The sequence below is a fragment of the Equus asinus genome, chromosome 21, assembly GCF_041296235.1.
Source record: "Equus asinus isolate D_3611 breed Donkey chromosome 21, EquAss-T2T_v2, whole genome shotgun sequence".
Classification (NCBI taxonomy): Eukaryota; Metazoa; Chordata; class Mammalia; order Perissodactyla; family Equidae; genus Equus; species Equus asinus.
Genome location: NC_091810.1, coordinates 32,066,719 through 32,085,902, shown reverse-complemented (window position 1 = coordinate 32,085,902; position 19,184 = coordinate 32,066,719). Strand labels below are relative to the sequence as shown.

General features: G+C 45.0%; 1 protein-coding gene across 4 annotated transcripts in view; it reads right to left on the bottom strand.

Annotated features, from left to right (window-relative positions):
• FRMD4B (FERM domain containing 4B) overlaps window positions 1-18,907 on the bottom strand; it is a 307,930-nt gene extending 289,023 nt beyond the window's left edge. The window contains exon 1 of one of the 4 annotated variants that reach the window (XM_014836092.3): window positions 18,481-18,907. The gene's annotated coding sequence lies outside the window, so the exon portion shown is untranslated. The remainder of the gene's footprint in view (window positions 1-18,480) is intronic. The other 3 variants (XM_070492244.1, XM_070492242.1, XM_070492243.1) reach the window with 3 other exon arrangements.
• Between the last annotated feature and the right edge of the window lie 277 nt (window positions 18,908-19,184).

Genomic DNA, 19,184 nt, shown 5'->3' with positions numbered 1-19,184 from the left:
CTAGAAGCTGAAAAACACAAGGGAATGGATTCTTCTCCAGAAACTCCAAAAGCAATGGAGCCCTGTCAACCTCTTTACTTTAGCCCAATGAGACCCATTTAGGACTACTGGCGTCCGGAATTATGAGATGACAAATTTGTGTTGTGTTAAGGCACTAAATTTGTGGTAATTTCTTAACAGCAGCAAAGGGAAACTAATATAATCTCTACTAGACAGAATGCATTTGGATCTTAGTTTCCTACAAATTAACATTTAACTTTACAGAATCATGAGCTCTAATCAATAGTTAATCATGAGTCAAAGTTACCTTTCCCTGGAGAGCTGGAAGACCCCTGGGCAGGCCTGACTGAACAGTGTTCTAGTATGGTGTTGAAAAGACACACAGGAATCTTTTTCCTTTATTTCCAAGTTTTAAATAACCTTTCTTAACATCTATTTGCTCTGCTCATATGTCTCTCTGAAGCACTCACATACTTCCATCCTTTCCCTCCCTCAAAAATCTATGGATCAACCAAGTCTGTACATCAACCAGCACCATTCCTGAAGTGAGAATTTGTAAGTGCATTATTTCTTGTTTTTTCAGGTAGCACGTGGTATGTACAACACCCTCCTTTCGTTCCACTTTTCCTCTGTGATGACTTGCCCTGCTACTACCCTATGTCAGGTTGATTTGTTCAGCCCAGCAACCTTGTGGAAAAAGAGCACCAAGCCACACACATAAATTTTAAAAATGAACATCATAAAAGCTAAGAAAGACTTGAACAGAGGAAAAAAAATTTTAAATGAAAGTAGCACTAAGATCAGATATATGACCTGAATGTTTCCACAGGGGAGGAAAACTGGCCAGCCATCAAAGCTCATCATAAGATAATGTCCTTTCGAAGGCCTCATTGCATAAGGAGTCCAAAACTAGCAAAGGCCCCAGGTGAAGGAGTAATGTGCTCCTATACATTTGCAGTGACAATGCAGATGCCTTGCTGTAAAAAGAGCCAGTCTTCCTGACTCCAACCTTGTGCTTTCAAATCCATCCTGTGGGTCCCACCTAGCCTTTGCTCAGGAAAAACTGTATCAGCTCAGGCCATATTTGTGCCTCCTTTTGATTCCAGTGCAGGCTCTCAAGTGCCTTGATCATCCATCTGGCTCCACTCCAGCCGCCATGTTTAAGAAACCCCAGTTGACCTAGTGCAGTGGTTTTTGTACTTAAGCATTTGTCAACATCACCTGAAAGGCTCCTTAAAATACAGACTGTTGGGCTCCACTCCTAGAGTTTCTGGTTTTGTAGGTCAGGGGTGAGACCCCAAAATTTGCATTTCTAACAAGTTCCCAGGAGGTGCTGATGCTGCTGGTTTAGAGACCACACTTTGAGAACCACCACCAGAATCTGATCTCTGGACTACCCTTTTCTTAAGCAAATTGAGAAGAATTAAAAAATGGCCCCTTGCAAGAAGAGATTTTTGGGGTGATGAAAATATTCTATACCTCGATTGGCACTTGGTTACACTGGGGCATACATTCGTCAAACTCATCAATTGTCTGCTTAAAATGGGTGTATTTTATTATATGTAAATGATGCCTTAATAAAATTGATTTAAAACTTTTAGAAAATAATGGAATCCTGTGCTCCTGCACATTTGCCTTGACATATCTTGTCAGTAACTATTTATTGAGCCCTTCTTGGTGACAACTAGTCTGATAAGTTCTGGGAATATAAGGTAGAAAAGATGGTGGTCTTGTCCTGAAATTTCTCCCAGTCTAATGGTGGATACTGAGAAGTATACTGCCAATTATTATATAGTAAATAGTAGGATAGGAGAAACCCAACAGGACATTTTACTAGAAATAACAATTTCTCTCCACTGCTGTTCTTTTTCTTAAAAAACTACCTGGTCCACAGTCACGGCAGAGAAAGTGACAACAGGAGCCATCTACTTTTTCATCCCCTGGGCCACGGCTGGCTGGAGCAAGGTGACCCCCGACCCAAGCTGGATCAATCCAGGTGTTTGCGATGGGATTCTGCAGCTGAGCCAAGTAGCCGTGGGAGCTATAGAGATGAGGACTGAGGGAGCTGTGTGTAAGCAACGGAGGGTAACTAAGAAGACCAGCGGGGAAACTAGAGACCAAGCTCCTGTAGATCTAGGGAGATGCCTGACAAGGTTCTGGTTCCTCTGGCCGTATGTTCTCTCTGCAAAGAGCACTGGGAGAGTCTCCTGGAGCAGTGGTTCCCAAACATGAATGAGCAGAAGAATCACGTGGGCTGCTTATTTCTACACCAGTTCCTCAGACTCCTGGTAGAGCAGGTATGAGCCCGGTGCAGGGATGGGTACTTACAACAAGCACTCTGGTGATCCTGATGTAAGCAGTCTGTGGATTACATTCTGAGAAACACTACCCTACATCCATTGGTTTGTTTTTAACTTAAACCTCTTTGGCAGAGGTCTGGCTCTTAGAATCAAAAAGCTCTAATTAAGACAGTGCACACTGCCAAATTTGGGGCATTAAGGAAAGCCAATAGATAAAGTGAGATGTGGGTCTTCAGAGATGAGTGAGGATTAGCCAAGCAAAGTGGGTATGTATTTATGGCTGGGAGGGGCCGGGAGGAGAGGCTGTGCAAAGGACCTAAGTCAAGAGAGTCTGGCGTATTTGGGGATCCAAAGTCTTTCAATTTGGCTAGTGTAGTGTGTGTATGTGTGTATGTGAGAGAAAGAGACAGCGAGAGAGAGACAGAGCAGTCTGGCCAACAATCAGGAAACCCTCTGTTGAACAACAGCTTCCTCTTACCTCTTCCCACAGGCAACCTTCTATCCCGCCTCATGCCTCAGGGATCTATCTGGCTCTTTGGCTGCCACCTTCTATTTTCACTAACTAGACCATTTTTCTCTCTGGCTGGCTTCTCCAACATTTCTAGATTTAAACCCCAGCATTTTAAAAGAGTATTTAACAAACAAGTCTACAGGGAACAAGCTTTGGGCTTTTTGCCCTGGGGCCTCGGGGAGGGGGATGCCTGCCAGGAGCCACAGAGTGTGAGGCATGAGCAAAGCTGGAAGTGTGAGGGAGCTGACACCCATGAAGCACCCTTGACCAAGAGGGGGACAAGAGTCCATGGAAAATACTCCCCTTTTCCTTCCCGTAGGTAGAAAATTCTAAGGTGCATTTTCTATGGCGTCTCAGAGAGTCCCCAGTGGGATTGAGGTCCAGGTGCTCACCAGTAGTGATCTGCATCCTTCTTCCCTGTTTACACAATCCCACTCCTGCTCCTTGGGATTTGTTCCCAAAATAAACCACGGGCACCCCAGCCCTTGTCTCCAGCTCTGCTATAGGCGGAAGCTCAAGCTAAGACAGACAACCCGCAATAATGACGAAAGGGAAGAATTAAAGACAGGAAAATATTAGACTTGGTCTTACCTGGAATGTAAATGAAGCTTGTTCAGGCCCTTAGCACTCTCACTTTTTTGCTTTGCTCTAGTTATTCCCATGAGAATACCCTTAGTTCCATCTGGAGTGAGCACGTATTTTACCAGCACTTCCAGTTCCGCTTAAGTTTCTCGGAGTGAAGCTTGAGAGTGATGACTTAGATGCAGTTGCTGCTGGTTGTGTGGGAAGGCCAGCCCCTTTCCATACCCACTGCCTAATCCTCTCACGGGCAGTGAGCGGGACCCAGCGGCGGCTGCTCCACCCTCTCACATAGCAGATGCTCACCCACTCTTGGGGTCTGGCCAGGCCCTGTTGCTGAGGAAGGTACTTTGATTTCTGCCTCTAAGGAGACCCTGAGTGGGCTTCATGACACAATGAACTTCCTGGCAGCCTCTTCCATCAGTCTTTATGTTGATTTCTTTGGCCCCAGGAGTCCTGTCTTCCTCACTCCATCTGTATCTCTCTATCTTAATAGGTTTGCCCAAAGCATGTTTTGCCCAGTTCAAGCCACCATGAGCACTTGCCTGAAGCATGGGCACAACTTCCTAGGTAACCTGCTGCTTTTATTCAACATTCCCCACCTAGTAAATATTCCATGTGACTTTTTTAAAAAGTGTGAATCAGATCATGTAGTCTTTTGGCAAAGCACACTACTACCTCAAACAAAATTGGGGTTCTGTTACTAAGAATGGAGGAAGTGGGTATCAGGTAGACCAATAGTAGTTGGCAATGATGGTAAAGATGTGGCTTCCCAAGTTAGCAAGGGAAAAGTGCTGCTTATGAAGATATTCAGTTCTCCCCTAACTAGCTAGGTCACCCAGCCTCACACCCCTACCCAGGGTGGGCCATTGTGAGGGATCAGAAGGCAACACCCCAGGGAGCCTGTCTACTGTATCATCAGACATATCCTTTGCCCCACTAATTGGACTATATCCTTTACTTGAGATAAGTAAACGCTTGCCACTTACAGTGGTCTGAGGGAAACACATGGTTTCTGCCAACCTGCTAACTTACTATGGATCACCCACACCATTCAGAAATTAGCAAAACTAATTCCAGGCCTCAGAGCCAGTTGGTATAAGTTGGTGTGATTTGGTCAGTAACAACTCAGCATTGTGAATGACTAAATAATTATTTGAACAACATAAATAGCCATCTTTCACTGATTGCTGACTATGTGCCAAGCATTGTGCTGGGCATTTTACCCCCAGATGCCTGCTTCAGAGCATTAACTATGGTTACACATGCCACAGTTTCAGAAGAGGTTTAGACTCGTTTCTTGTTCAACATCATCCAGTTAGCAAGTGGCAGAGCTAGGATTAAACCCAGGTCTTCCTGGCTCCAACTCCCATGATCCTTCCAGTAACTCCCAACTGGCTGAGGCTAAGCCACAGGCTAAACTTCATATGAGTTAGTCTATAGGTTCTTGGTTTTAACAGAGACCAAGTAAGAGTGGTTTAGATTAGTTCTGTCTTGAGTCCAAGTCCAAGTCCAAGTAGAGGGTGGTCTGGCAGGGAGTAGGGGCTGGTAGTACAGCTCTGCTCCACACAGAGGTAGACAGACCCAAACCCCTTCCACCTTGATGCTCTGCAATTCCCTGGTGTGGGGCAGGTCATTGAGAGGACATGACTGCCAGTTGACCAGCAAGCTGGACCCAGGCAATCGGAGACTCCTTACCCCTCTCCCTGTCCTGGGAATGTATGTTCTGCCCACCATCTCCACACTAGGAGCCATTTCAAGGATGCAGCCATGAGAGAGCAATGTGCTGTTGAGACTATCTGGACTCGATGTGTGACTGAACCCCCTTAGGGCCTCTATATAAACTTTTAAGATTCTGGCAAGTGGGCGCAGAAATCTACTTCTTGCGGCTACCCTTGCTTGTTAAACCTGCCAGCTACCAATCCGGAGTGGTCAGCTTATGCTGGTTCCCAGGTCTCCCAAGTGGGATGAAACTCTACCAGCCCACTGTGGTAGCTGGATTGACAGCAGACTTTTTGGGGGTCCCCCACCCCATTCCTTATCATCTCCATTTTACGAATGAGGAAACTGAGGCTCAGGAAGGTTTCCTGACCTGTACAAGGTTATAAACGTTAAGTGACAGATCTTGGATTCAAACACAAATATCTTTCTGGTTCCAAATCTACTTATAACTTTTCTATTGAGCCCCACATATTTACTCCAGGATCTAAATTGCCTGGTTTGATAAACAAAATCATTTTAAACTTCAAATCCCCAGATCTTCCTTTCACATTGTGCTGTGTAGACACATCTGCTTTCTGATTCTCAGAGATCCCCACATTCTGGCGTCATTCACACCCTTTGCTATTTATGTTCTCAGTCCTGAGGCATGGCTCTCTGTCTCCCTCATCCAGCTGTGACACACTCTTCTAATTTGGGTGCAAAGCTTTCACAAGTTCATATCTCATTAAAATGCAATGTCACTAAAAATAGAGTAACACCCAGGAGAAGAAAAATGACAGGTAACCCAGGGCAGAGCAAATGCACATTTAAGGGTTTTATCCTTGAACAGAGGTAAGGCATCCTTTCTAGTTTCCCTGCTCATCTTTGAGGAGAGCACCCAGAGCTTCAAATGTGGGGTGCAACCTTGCTGAGCCCCTGCTCCACTGACTGAGTGGAGGCCATGAAAGGGAAGAGGGACTGAACATTTCCAACTTCATTCCCTTAACTAACAGTGTTGTGTTAGCCCACAGCCAGCCAAGTGCAAACAGCAGCAAAACAGAAGCACAGACTAAAAGGAAAACTGAAGTCATGCTATTAAACTTACTCAGACTTTTATAATTAGAAATCAAGAAAGAAGCTATGTATTTCAGCATGCATTTAAGTTTGGGGTGATTTTAAAAGTATAATATTATTTTGAAATACATATATATTGGGAGGACGTGATCTCTCAGGGGTTGGAATTTGAAAGGTCCTATGTGCCACCGGCAGCTAGAGCAGGATGACCAGTTCACCCCAGTTCGCCCTGGACTTTCCCAGTTTTAGTACTAAGAGTCCTTCCTCCCAGGAAATTTCTCAGCCCTGGGCAAACCAGGATGGTTGGTCACGCTATTAGAAAGCAAATTGGATTCTGAAATCTCCTCAGGCAGGTTAAAACAATCCATCAATCACACTGGAGGGATTTTGATTGCTTCTCACAAAATAACCCCCTAAAAGAGTCCCCGCTTTAAGAATCCATAAGGCTCTTGTATTGAGGAATCATCAATTCAGCCACCTATATGGACAACACTTCAATAAGCAAAGAAGGTCAACTGCACAAAAGCTTTCCACCTATTCTCTCCTTTCAGAAGGAAAATACTCCCATTCTTCTAGAAACCCACAGCCCATGCAGTCCTTTATCTTCCCTCTTTTAGGCATGGGATGGACAACTATTTCTCTACCCAAGAAAAAACTCCCCAAGCATGATGAAAAACAAGGGCAATTCAAATTTGGCTTCCGTGGTAGGGACTATGGTTTTCTTAATCTGATTTCCTCCAGAAGCCAACCTTGGACAAGGATTCAAGTGTAAGGCATTTTCTGAGAGGCCATCCCAGGGAACACTAGTAGGAAAGCAGGAAATGAGACAAGAAAGTAAAGGCCACCAAAAAAAGAGTGTCCTATTAAGTCAACTATCACCGTGTGTGACTGGAGTTTAACTCCACGGGGAAACTCTCGAAAATGGTGCAGAATATACACCTTAGTTATCCCACCACCTGGGCAAGGGAGCTCCGGCGTCTATATGCTAAACCCTTCATCATTGGAAGGGTGAGTGTTAATTCCCCAGCACTTCCAACCCACCACTTCCACAGTGAGAGAAAGTCCTCAGACAAATGAAGGCAGATGCTGGCAGAGGGAAGTCAAGCTGGTCTGCACTGGAGTGGCAAAAGCAAGGACACAGGCTGGGCACCCATCAATAACTGACAGAGCCCATGGGCCGCCATTGCTCAGGGGTAGTCAACTTTGACCATGCGGCAGTGCAGCCAGTGTTGTTAGAGCTTCCGAATTTTTAACAGAAACCACGAGTCCAGAATTTTTATGGAATCTCCTGATTCCTACTTGCTAATGATTAATTCAAATATTTTAAAATATCTAGGGGCAAACTGAGCTCTCTGTAGGCAGAATTCAGCCTGCAAACAACCAGTTTGCATCCACTAACCCAGGTGAACCCCCTTATTTTGAGGAAGCCAAGGCCCTAGAGGGAAGTGACTCGCTTAAGAGCACACTGCAAGCTATAGGCTGTCTGAGCTGTTAAACCCAGTTCCCCATAACTCCCAGGTCAGGGCCTTTCTAACCCACTGTGCTGTCTTCACTAGCAAACCTCTGCACTACTGCACGACCATCCATAACAGGCAGGGGCCTTCTCGCTCCCTCCACGCCACCCAGAGCAAAGGGAGTTGTCGTGCTTTCCATCAACACATTGCAATATTTTGTCTCACTGGAAATTGGATTCATTACAATTCTTAACTTCACAAAAAGTTACATAGCGCTTATTTCATCCTGGGCACCCTTCTAAATACTTCACAAATAGTTCCTTTAATTCTCAAAACAACTCAATAAGGTAAGGACTATTATTTTCCCAATCTCAAAGACAGAAAACTGAGACACAAGAGGTGAGATACTTACCCAAGTTAGAGTAGTTAGTGGCAGAGCCAGGAGACAAATCCAGGCAGTTGTCTCCAGAGGCCACAGGTCTAACTACTATTCTGCACTGCCTTGGAACGAACTACCTAGTTAGGCTTTTTAAATACTAAAAAAAGTGGTGCTTTTTTACCATTATAACAGGAGTTGGCAAACTACAGGCCTGTGGGCAATTCCTGCCCGTTGCTTGTTTTTGTAAATAAAGTTTTACTGGAATACAGCCTTATCCATTATTTTATGTACTCTCTGTGGCTGCTCTTGTCCTACAAAGACAGAACTGAGTAGCTGCAACACAGACCATATGGCCCGCAAAGCCTAATATATTTAGAAGCTGGCCCTTCACAGAAAGTTTGCTGACCCCTGCATTACAGACTTGCTATGCATTCTTCTGACTGCAGGTTTCTAGATGCTGCTGCTTAATCATAACACAGAAAATCCTATAATCCCCCCAAAGTCCTAGCATATACAGTGATGAATTCACAGGTTAGACTTCCAGAAACTGCAACTGTGCAGAAGATGTCTGGCAACCTAGGAATCAGCAAAAAAACAACAACAACAAAAAAAGCCCTAGAACCACATGTAAGGAAAAAGATACCAAAACATGCTTCGTAAAAGAGGCACAGGCTTAATCTTGGACCCTTATCTGAGTGAAGGTTTTTAAAGCAAGGGGATAAACAGAAATATGCAGAAAGGAGAAACAGAGCAAGAAGAGGCAAATCTTGGAGTAGCTATCAACAGGCACCTTCTTAGAGACCCAGGTTTGAATCCCAGCTCTACCACTTGTGACTGAGTTCTTAAATCTCAATTTTCTCACCTGTAAAATAGGATGAATAATCTCATCTCTTGGGGGTGGGGGTTGGGCAGATTAGCAAAGATTATAATGTATATGAAGTTCTTAACACCTGCCTGGGATTTGTTAACTACTCAGAGGAGCCCTATTATTAAGAATAACGGTAGGGGGCCGGCCCCATGGTGGAGTGGTTGAGTTCATGTGCTCCACTTTGGTGGCCCAGGGTTTTGCTGGTTTGCATCCGTGGCACAGACCTAGCACCACTCATCAAGCCATGCTGTGGCGGCATCCCACATAGCAGAACCAGAAGGACCTACAACTACAGTATACAACTATGTACTAGGGGGTTTGGGGAGAAGAAAAAGAAAAGTTAAAAAAAAAGAGTAATGGTAACTACAAAAGAATAAAAATCTGTGATTATTTGTACAGAAGCCCTCAGCTTCACACAATTCAGCTGTCAAAGAGTAACAGGATGATGGCGAGGAACAAAAAGTGATGTTTATTATGAGGACCCCAAGTCAAGGAAAGATCTACCCATATTTATATACTCCCTGTAAAAAAGTAAGGCAGCGTGTGCCATGTTTTCATCAAAGACAGTTCAAGCAAAAAATAATGTGAGTAGGCAGAGGTAAGCTTTAATTACCTGGAAAAATCACCTCAGTGAAACAAATTTTTTATTCCTTGACAATGCTGTATACATGAAACTGCATAAGGAGTGGAAAAAACGTTTGCATTGTATACTCTGAAAGAAGACAATTTCCCCCTCTTATTATATAGCGAAAGTATCTATCGAATAACATGAACACTTGCTGACAAACTGTCAATTTTTAAATATGTTTCATCTTTATCATTTTCACAGCTTTTCTCTGAGATCTAAAAAGGATCAATGACAGTCTTCCAGAATGCTTTCCCAAGTGTCATTCAGCTCAGCGCTAGAAAGGACAATGAGAACCACCCCTGATTCGAACTGTTTCAAGCAGCTGAATCATTGCAAAAAACGATGTCTTAATTTGTTTGAATCAAACTTTTGACCTCTAGTAAACTGGACACCCCATTCTTTTAGGCAGTGAAAGTACAGCTAGACTGGGAACATAGAGGTACATAAAATAGAACGCTTCTTTTTTCTCTTCAAAATACAAATTGAATTAATTTAACACAGTTGGAGCAAATTACCACGATATGTCCTCAATTTAAGTCTTATGGCCCCTCTGGGATAGGGCTCTCTTGTCCCAGGGGCACATGGTTTTCATTACTTAATGAGGATCCTGCATTTCAACTGGTACATCTAAATGGATGCAATCAGTCCATTTGTGATGACCTCAAATACCCTTATCTTTCCCGCTTTATCAAAAAACCCCACTCTATCCTAATGTTTCGAGGTTCGTCTAAATACTGAAGGGTTACTTGATATGACAAGTTACACCAAATATCATTTTTACTGCACGGCAAATAATTTTACTGAAATGTTCCACCGACACTACTGATAAGGAAGCCGTTTTAAAAGCATTTATTTATCTGAGACCTTTCTAAAAAAAGTTAAAGTGAGAATAGTGCAACAGGTGCAGATAAAGTTCAGGGAGCAGACTTCTGGTGGTTCACAGCACAGAGAAAGGTTCAGAGCGGGAAGGGACCTCAAATGTCACCACCCACTTGACAACCCAGAGGGCTAATTAATATGGCTCAGGTCAGTCTGCTGCTGAGATGGGATTAGAAACCAGCCTTCCTGATTCTCCACCTCTCTCTCCTCAGCTCTTCCTTTATCTGGTAGAATCCTTCCAGAGTATTCAACTTGGATGAACCGCCACCAGAGCTGGCTCTGTGAGCTTTGCGCCTGGGTCAGGACACAGATGGTACCCCTGCTCTTTTGCAATGACTGAATTGATGGGATGGACTCAGTCAGGTGCAACAAGAGAAGCCTGAAAACAATCCTCAGGCCGCATCCGTTGCTGGGTCCCCTACGGATGCTGTCGGCTAGTATAAGCACCAGCTGGAAGATGGATGCTGGTATTCCAGAAAGACCTTTAGAATCAGGAGGGGCAGTGATGGACCCCATGCTGTGCCGCAGGCATAATTATTTCCAATAACTGTCTGTCGAGGCCACTTGGTGATTTCCAAAGGAAAGCACTTCATCATTGCGACAAAACAGTTAGTGCTTATTTGGGGAGATGCGGGACAGTTTTGAACTTATTTTTTATGTAAGGTCACAATGCCGAAAACTTGTCTGTTATAAGTTTATTTAGCAAGGCAGAAAGGAATATCATCTTTTATAAATAGTGATGAAGGACAAACTACTTGACAACTTTGGATCTTAGCTCAGGATCTGTTTTAGGGGGTAATGGCCTCATCTGAAACAAGATGGGCCATTAGAAGCTGCTGTGAGGTATGCTCTCTGGAGAGAAAGCTAAACCTCTCAGGCTGCGACTGTCACGGATGACAAAGGGCAGGGTCCCTTGCAGAGTGGTGTGGAAGAGCACAGACTAGGCTCTGAGTGTGAATTCCAGGTCTGTCACTAGCTGTGTGATTTTTCACATAGCCTCTCCAAGTCTCAGTATCCCCCTTTGTAAAGTGTGGGTTATTGTAGGCCATTCTGGAGGCAGAAGGAAATACTGTATGGAAAGCACTTGGCAAGAGCCTGGCACTTATAGAGACTCCATAAATCCAGACTATTAATACCAGGCAATGGGGCTTGTTCTTTGAAGAGGGAGGTTATTCTAACCAAATGTTTCAGACTGATTCTGTGTGTTGATCATATTGTTGCTGAAATCTCCACTTTGCACATGTAGGCATTTTTTCAGTTTCTTTTCAGGCATTTTTTTTTTTAATCTTCCCTACTACTTGTGCCCTTTTTCCTGCTCATCAAGCGTATCCTGGAACTCTCCGGTTGCTGTTACAAATCTTTCAGGCCCAAATGAAATCTCACCCCACCCGCCCCCTCTCCCATCCCACTACGGCAGCCCCAGGGCCGACCACTGCTCTTTCTCCGGATAGAGGAGTTCCCCTCCCACGTTCATTCACATCTTCTCTCCCCAATTAGATGATGCTTCTGGCAGACAGAGGATTACCTTACATTTTGTGCATCCTCCACAGCCCTCAGCACATGTCCAAGAATCTTCTAGGTTTTCTGATCCCTTGCTAGGCAAAGTGTGGTCCACAGACCAGCATCATGGGCATCACCTGGGAGCTTGTTAGAAACAGACTCTCAGGCTCCGCCCCAGAAGCTACTGAATCAGCCTCTGATCCCCGAGTGATTCAAATACACAGAGTTCAAGAAACATTGCTCAATACAATCCAGTATTTCCCAGACTTCAGCCATTCACATCTTCCCCTCATAGGTTTACCCATTTTTCAATACCTCCCCTACTATGTTTTACCTAATATAGATTTTTAAATGAACATGAATACTATGTCTTTCTTTGCCTCATCCTAAGGAGTAATATCCAGTCTGTTAATTGTTTATTTGGCAAGGCAGAAAAGAATGTATTCTTCAGGAAGATTTGAAAGTCTAAGTAAACATACATTTTTGGTACACATTAAAATAAATAAATAACCATCACAATAAAATGATTCTCCATTTATCACCTAAAATTAACTCACGTACCACCGGGAGTGCACCTGCCCCACTTCAGTAAACACAGAGCTAGACTTCTCGTAGCTGGATTAGAAGACATCTGCCCTGCTCCTGAGCCAGTGCTCCTGCTCTGTGCCTCCTCCCACCCAGCACCGCTGCCCTGTGGGGTGGATGCATTTGTCCTCAAAACACAGATGCTGGTGGGAGGCAGACAACCTGGTTTCTGGCCCTGCACCATCCCTTAATAACTTACCATGTCACATCGCCTCTTAGGAGCTCATTTAGTGGGTTAGATGACCTCAAGGTTCCCTTCCAAGTCTAACAATACGACGTAATAAACTAGAGCAGATGCTCTGGAGTCAGAATGACTTGGGGTTAAAATTAAGGCTCCATTACTTGCTAATTTCATTGTCTCAGTTCTCCCTATCTGTAAAATAGGGGTAATAATACCAATAAATGAAAATAACCCTCATATCACAGGATTTAGAAGAATAAAGAAAATGATAACTGAAAAATGCTTAGATTAAAATCTGGTACATAACCAGTATTCAACAAATAATATAGCTATTATTTTTTTCCTAGTTTCCACAAAGTACAAACAATAATAGCTAAGATTCATGGAGTGTTTACTATGTAGCAGGCACTATATGAAACCCTTTGCATTCTGCCATTTAATCCTCAGAATAATCTGATGAGGCAGAACTCTTATTCTCCCCATTTTATTGATGAGGAAACTGAGGCACAAAAAGGGTTCAAAGTCACACACAGAGTACGTGGTAAAGTTGGATCTGAGGTCAGGTCATCTGACTCCATAGTCAGTGATCATAACCAGGACCCATTCTGCCCTTCTGGAAAATACTAGTCAACATGCAGACTTTACCAACTCAACAAATATTATGTGACCTTGGCAGAGTAATTCACAGCACAAGTGAGCACTTGGTGAATGTGGGCTGCTCGTTACCATGAGTTCTACTATTATTGATTGAACCTTCACATCTGAACAAGACACTACTAGGCATCAGGAGTTCCATCCTTCGGTTATGGTGAGGATTTTATTTAAATGCTTTTTAAAGCATAACATACATTAAAAAGTTGAACACAATAAAGTACACAGCTCAATAATTATCTCCAAGTTAACAGCCATGTAGCTAATACTGTGTCGCCCCAGAAGCTCCTAAACACTTTTCTTACCCCCTCTTCAGACGAACCACTGTCCCAGGGTTTCTCACCCTTGGCACTATCGATATTTGGGGCCTGATCCTTCTTTGCCATGGGGGCTGTTCTGTGCATTGTAGGATGTTTACCAGCATCCCTGGTGTCCACTCACTGGATGCCAGTAGCACTACTTCTCCAAGTGGTAACAAACAACAATTTCTCTGGACATTGACAAGCGTCCCCTGGGAGACAAAATCACCCCTGGCTGACCTTTTTGGTAGTCATTTTCTTGCTTTCCTTTACACTTTTACCACATGAGTGGGCATCCTTAAACATTATCATTTAGTCATGCCTGGTAAAAAGAATTCTTTGTAATTTAATCTGTTAAATAGACCCTTAATCATTGCCCCCTAAAATATCCTTTACAGGAGGGGTGACCATATAATTTATCATCCAAACTCGAGGCATGGACATTGACGGGGATTGACCTGAGCCAGCCAGCATGATGGCTCTCCTAGGGAACCTCTGCTGTGAGTAAACGCTACCCTCACAGCCACACACAATTAGGACCCCCTTTCCCACTGGACAATTGTACATGAAGTGACAGAGGACAATTAAAAGCAGCACATTCCCAGAGGCAAAATAACACAGACCGAGATAAACACCTCAAGGCTGAAGAGTTGCAAGGAGAGAATTTATTAGCAGCGGGCCTTCAGGAGGTGTATTCTTCAGATAATGTGTTGAAAGACACCATTTAAATAACTATTTTCACCACATTAGCACAACACATTGATTAAAATAAATGCCTTCCAAGATTTGCACATAAATGCAAAAAGGATCGCCATCACCCCTTGTAAGAGGTCTAGGGTCAGGTAGCAGGTTTTCAATCAATATATCTGCCTTTTTCCCCTTAACGTCATTGGAAAGTTGAGCAAGCCCTATCAATTTGACTTGCTCTTCATTTTCATCTCATAAGTCCTGATATTGACCATGTTAAAAGTGACAGCTAAGGCTTTCCTTACAGACATGAGACATCACATTGATAAGCTATTTGCCTGAATATAATTCCACTCGTCCTCCATTATTGGGCATCAAAGAGAACAGAAATGAGCCTTCACTGAGATAGGCACTTGTGCATTGTGGTGAATATTTATTCGACTTCCTCAACATCCATTTCCCCTTCGACCAGCAACTGAACTCATCTGGAGGCCCAGCCCTCTGGTATACACAGTCCACGTGGTCTGGGCGGAACTCGGGGCAAAGCCCTTGACCTCTGCAGAAGTCATCTGGCACAGGGCTTCCTCCAGCCAACTCAATCAGGCCAGTCAGAACTGGTTTTGAGACTTTTTGTTCAACAACTGGGGAAGGGGGTTTATTCTTTTTTCCTGGACTTGAACCTGGACTTGTGTAAACTGGTAACTACTACAGTCTTCTTGCCGCCCAACAAGGAACCCAATACACAGAGGGAGGAAGAGGAAGGCAGAGCGGAAGATGAAGAAAAAGAAATCAGATCCTGAAGTCATTGTTCAGCCCTGAGCAAGATGCTCTTGACAGCAGTCCTATCTATGTAACTTGAACCTGTATATATGAAAAAAATTTACATATGTATATATGCACATATCCTAATTATATTTAAATCGAGTGTTTATCAATTATAAAAATACACCCTGTGGAAGTGGCTTTCAAATATTTTTGGCAGCGACTCACAGTAAGAATTACATTTTAAACTGCATCCCAGGATGTGTGCACAGTCCCAGATAAAGAGCTGACTCAAAGTTTCATGAAATTACAGAATCCTTAATAAGAAATGATAATGCCGCTATTTTCTGTCCTGTTATACTGAAAAAAAAAATACTGGTTGCGACCCACTAAACTGATTTCATGACCTTTATTTTGAAAAACACTGTCTTATGAGATTAGGTTAAAAATTGATTTCACCAGGAAGAAGGAGATAAGAAATGACATAAAAATTTCAGTGAATCAGGTTATTGAGGAAAATAGAAGGTTGGGCCCCTTCATCAAGCATCTAGCAACAGAAAATTGCCATCTTACCATTTCTCTCTGACTGCCCATGGCACACATTTACCAGAAGATGAGAAAAAAATCTTAATGACCTAGAAATAAACGAATTACCCCCCCAAAAAAGCGCCTTCTAAAACAAAATAAAAACCACATCTAAAAAGAGAGAGGAGAGATACCTAAGTAAGGAGAGAGACACCTAAGTCCTGCTGATGAGCTGAATTACATGATTTATTTATATATAGGCTGAAGATAGTAATTTCAGTGAATCTCAGCAGTAGCAGAGTATGTAAAAATAGTGCCTTCCTGATAAGATCAGATCTCTGGGCAGATCTAGAGGGAGGGAGGAGGAGAGATGGGGAAGGAGGGAGGGAGAGAAGAGTGGAGGGAGAGAGGGAGGGAGAAAAGGAGAGAGGAGGAGAGATAGAGAAGGAGGGAGCAAAGGAGAAGGGAGGGAGGGAGAGAGAGCAGAAGGATGGAGAGGAAGAGAGAGAGAGAGAGAGATCACTTGCAGTATAAGCCTCAAGCCTTTACTTATGTGTGTAATAACTATGAAGAGTTCCTGAAATTTCAGACAATTACTGCGGGCTGGATAGGACAGTCAGGGTATTTTTAACTGTTTTCCATGTACCTTATTTGTATTGTCAGTTAGCCAAAACTTCCTTTTTGTCTGCTCGAAAGCACTGCAGAGTCTTGATTAAATCTGTGGAATCAAAAGGAGAACTAGGATTCTAAGCCTTGCTGGAAATAGAGGCCAGGGACAGTAAACAATACTGAGAAAAGTTTAGCTGCTTTTCCCCTCTGGGAGGGCTGGAGAATGAACTCCTCCCACACTTTTCTAGATTTTTAGGCTCAAGCGCAGTTGCTGCCTGTTTAGGAAGCCCATGAACTTTTCCGCCACTAAGATGAACATTTATTCATTTTAAAACAGAGTGAAGTTTAAGACAATCACTTTCACACCCAGGAGAAGTGACTTCTGAGAACTTTTCCAGAGAGGATGAAAACCACACCTCACTATAATAGTACTTTAGATAGATATCTTCATTTCCCATCATCATATTGTTCAAATACATTCCACCTGCATTACTAAATTTAAGCAAATAAAGTATTTGGTTAATACTTGCAGACGTCATAAAGATGAGATAAATTTCTCCTGTTCATGTCCTTGGAACTGCCTGAATTCTTCTGGCCTTCTTTTAGGAAACGTAAGCACTGTTCAAAAGATGCATGTGCGTGCACTTTACTTTTTATTACAAAATTTTGAGATATACAAAAAAGAAGAAAGAATTATAGAATCATCAATATACCCAGCACCTCATTTGTGACATTTAATTTAGAGATCAAAATATACACTGTTTACTTTGCGTCAGTCACTCTTTTAAACATCGTCTTATTTAATCTTATGAAAAAATATATGAGGTAGTTATTGTTTGTTCTTATTATTTCCTTCATCATCATCAATGCCACCAGAGCACATCCCTTTTACAGGCACTGTCTTGGTTGAGCCCAGTGTCTGTAATCAGACCTCGCATAAACCCCAGATTGGCGGTGTGACTTACGGCGAGTTACTTAACCTCCCCCTAGGACTCAGTTTACCACTCTATGGACTGCTTAGGATGCCCAAAAAGTGACTAGTGGGGTGTCTGACACACAGCAAGCGCTCTCAACCTCATTCTTAACGGTCTGTGTATGGCGGATGAAAGCGCAACCTGATGAGGTTAAGTAAGGCCCTCTAGACATCTGATGTGGAAGTCCCACAGATCCATTCTCTCTAGGACAGGAAACAGCATGTCAGGGATTGAGCCAAAATCTTGTACACGTCCTCCAAATTGGTTGGTAAGTTTCTGGGGCAAACACTAGCTAACCTTGAAGGATCAACCAGCTTTCCGGAAAGACTGCTGCTGTCAGCACTCTGGGGTCTTTCTTCCCGTAGGGGCCACCTTCCAGAAGCAGCTGTCTGGGTACCAAGAAGCAGACCAAGTCGGTTCGCAAAGTTCAGAAGAGTTAGCTCTGGTATGTTTACAAGTCCTAGCAGATCGCAGGAATGTTCAGGATAATTATTACCCCACCCAGGAGCGCCCAGCCCAACCCTCTCACATCTGGAGGGAAGCGGCCACACAAAGGAGAGCGAGAGACCTCCTCCTGCGGCTGCTTTCCCAGCCCCGGGTAAGACTTAACACAAGCTCTCACCCCTTTTGTGAACGAGCCCAGGCACTGCTCAATAGTATCGTTCAGAGCAAAGGACATTCAATGCAAAGGAAGACTTTATCGTCTAGTCCAGACCGAATGGCATTTCTCAAAATATCACCTTTGTTTTTCCTTCCCCAGATGAAAATGAAAAGTGAAATACTCCAGGAAATAGACAGGGAGCAATGCACACGCACACAGCTTCTCCAACAGAGGAGCAGCGAGGCTCTGACACACCTATTTAAAAAGGGCATCCAAACCCAACCCATAGTATCCTCAGCTAACGCAAGAAATTTCCCCCACTCCGTTCCCTGCTTTTTGAAAGTGTCTCTGGGCAGCCGGATCTGGGATTCATCAGCATTTCTCCCCACTTCCCACGAACGCGCGGCACCAGCGCACATGGTCCCTTGGCGGCATTTTTGCAAACCCCACCAGCGCCAACGCCTCGAAACCGCCAAACTTCCTGCCTCCACACCACCAAAGCGACCAAAGCGACGCGCCAAGAGCCGGAGGGACTCCAGCGGAGGCTGCAGGCAGCGCCGGAGCCGTGGGGCGTGGTTTCCTGCTCGCAGGAGCGCCCGGGACCCGCACCTCCACTGGGGGTCCCCAGACGCGCGCGCTGCGCCCGGGGCGCAAAGGAGCGCCCGCTCTGGCCGCGTCTCACGGTCGCGCCCCCGTAGCGTGCTGGAGACACCCAGGGCAGCCGCCCACCTACCTGCTCTGCTGCCTCCTCCCTCGGGCGCTCGGGGGTCGTCGACCGCTACTTTATTGTCTCGGCTGCTCACTGCGCGGGACGTGGGGACCCGGCTCTGCGCCAGCCCTGCAACTCCGTTCAGCGCAGCGCCTTTCCCGGCGGTTGCCTTCCTCTTCGTTCTCCTCTCTGCTGGGGTTCCTGCTCAGCACGTGAGCCGCGCAGCCCGACTCCCCGGCGCGCTGGGCAGCCAGCGCCCGCCGCATCCCCCTGCCCAGGGCCGCTCGTCGCCCCCGCCGCCGCTCGTCGCGCGTCCTCGCTTTGATCCACACTTACAGTTGTGCCCCGAGCCGCCTTCCTCGCGTCCTTCCGTCCTTCCGTCCTGCCTGCCTCCTCTCGCTGTCAGCCCCGCTCTGGGCTCCTCTCTCCCCAGCTGCCCCCGCCCGCCGCCTCTCCGGGGGCTGGGGCGGCCGCTGCCAATGAGACTCGGCTGATGCGCTGTTCCGGCCCAGTCATTGTATCGGGAGGGGAGGAAGGGGAGGGGGAGCGGGAGGAAAGGAGGGGGCTCCCTCGGCCCCCGCCGCGCGACTGCGGGTTGGGCTCGCCTTCCCCGACAGAGAAAAGGCGCCGGTGCCAAGGGGCGCGGAGCGGCTGGCGCTGCAGGCCCTGCCAGGAGTGGGGGAAAGGGAGGGGGGTCCAGCGCCCGCGCCTCTCCATCTCTCCCTCCG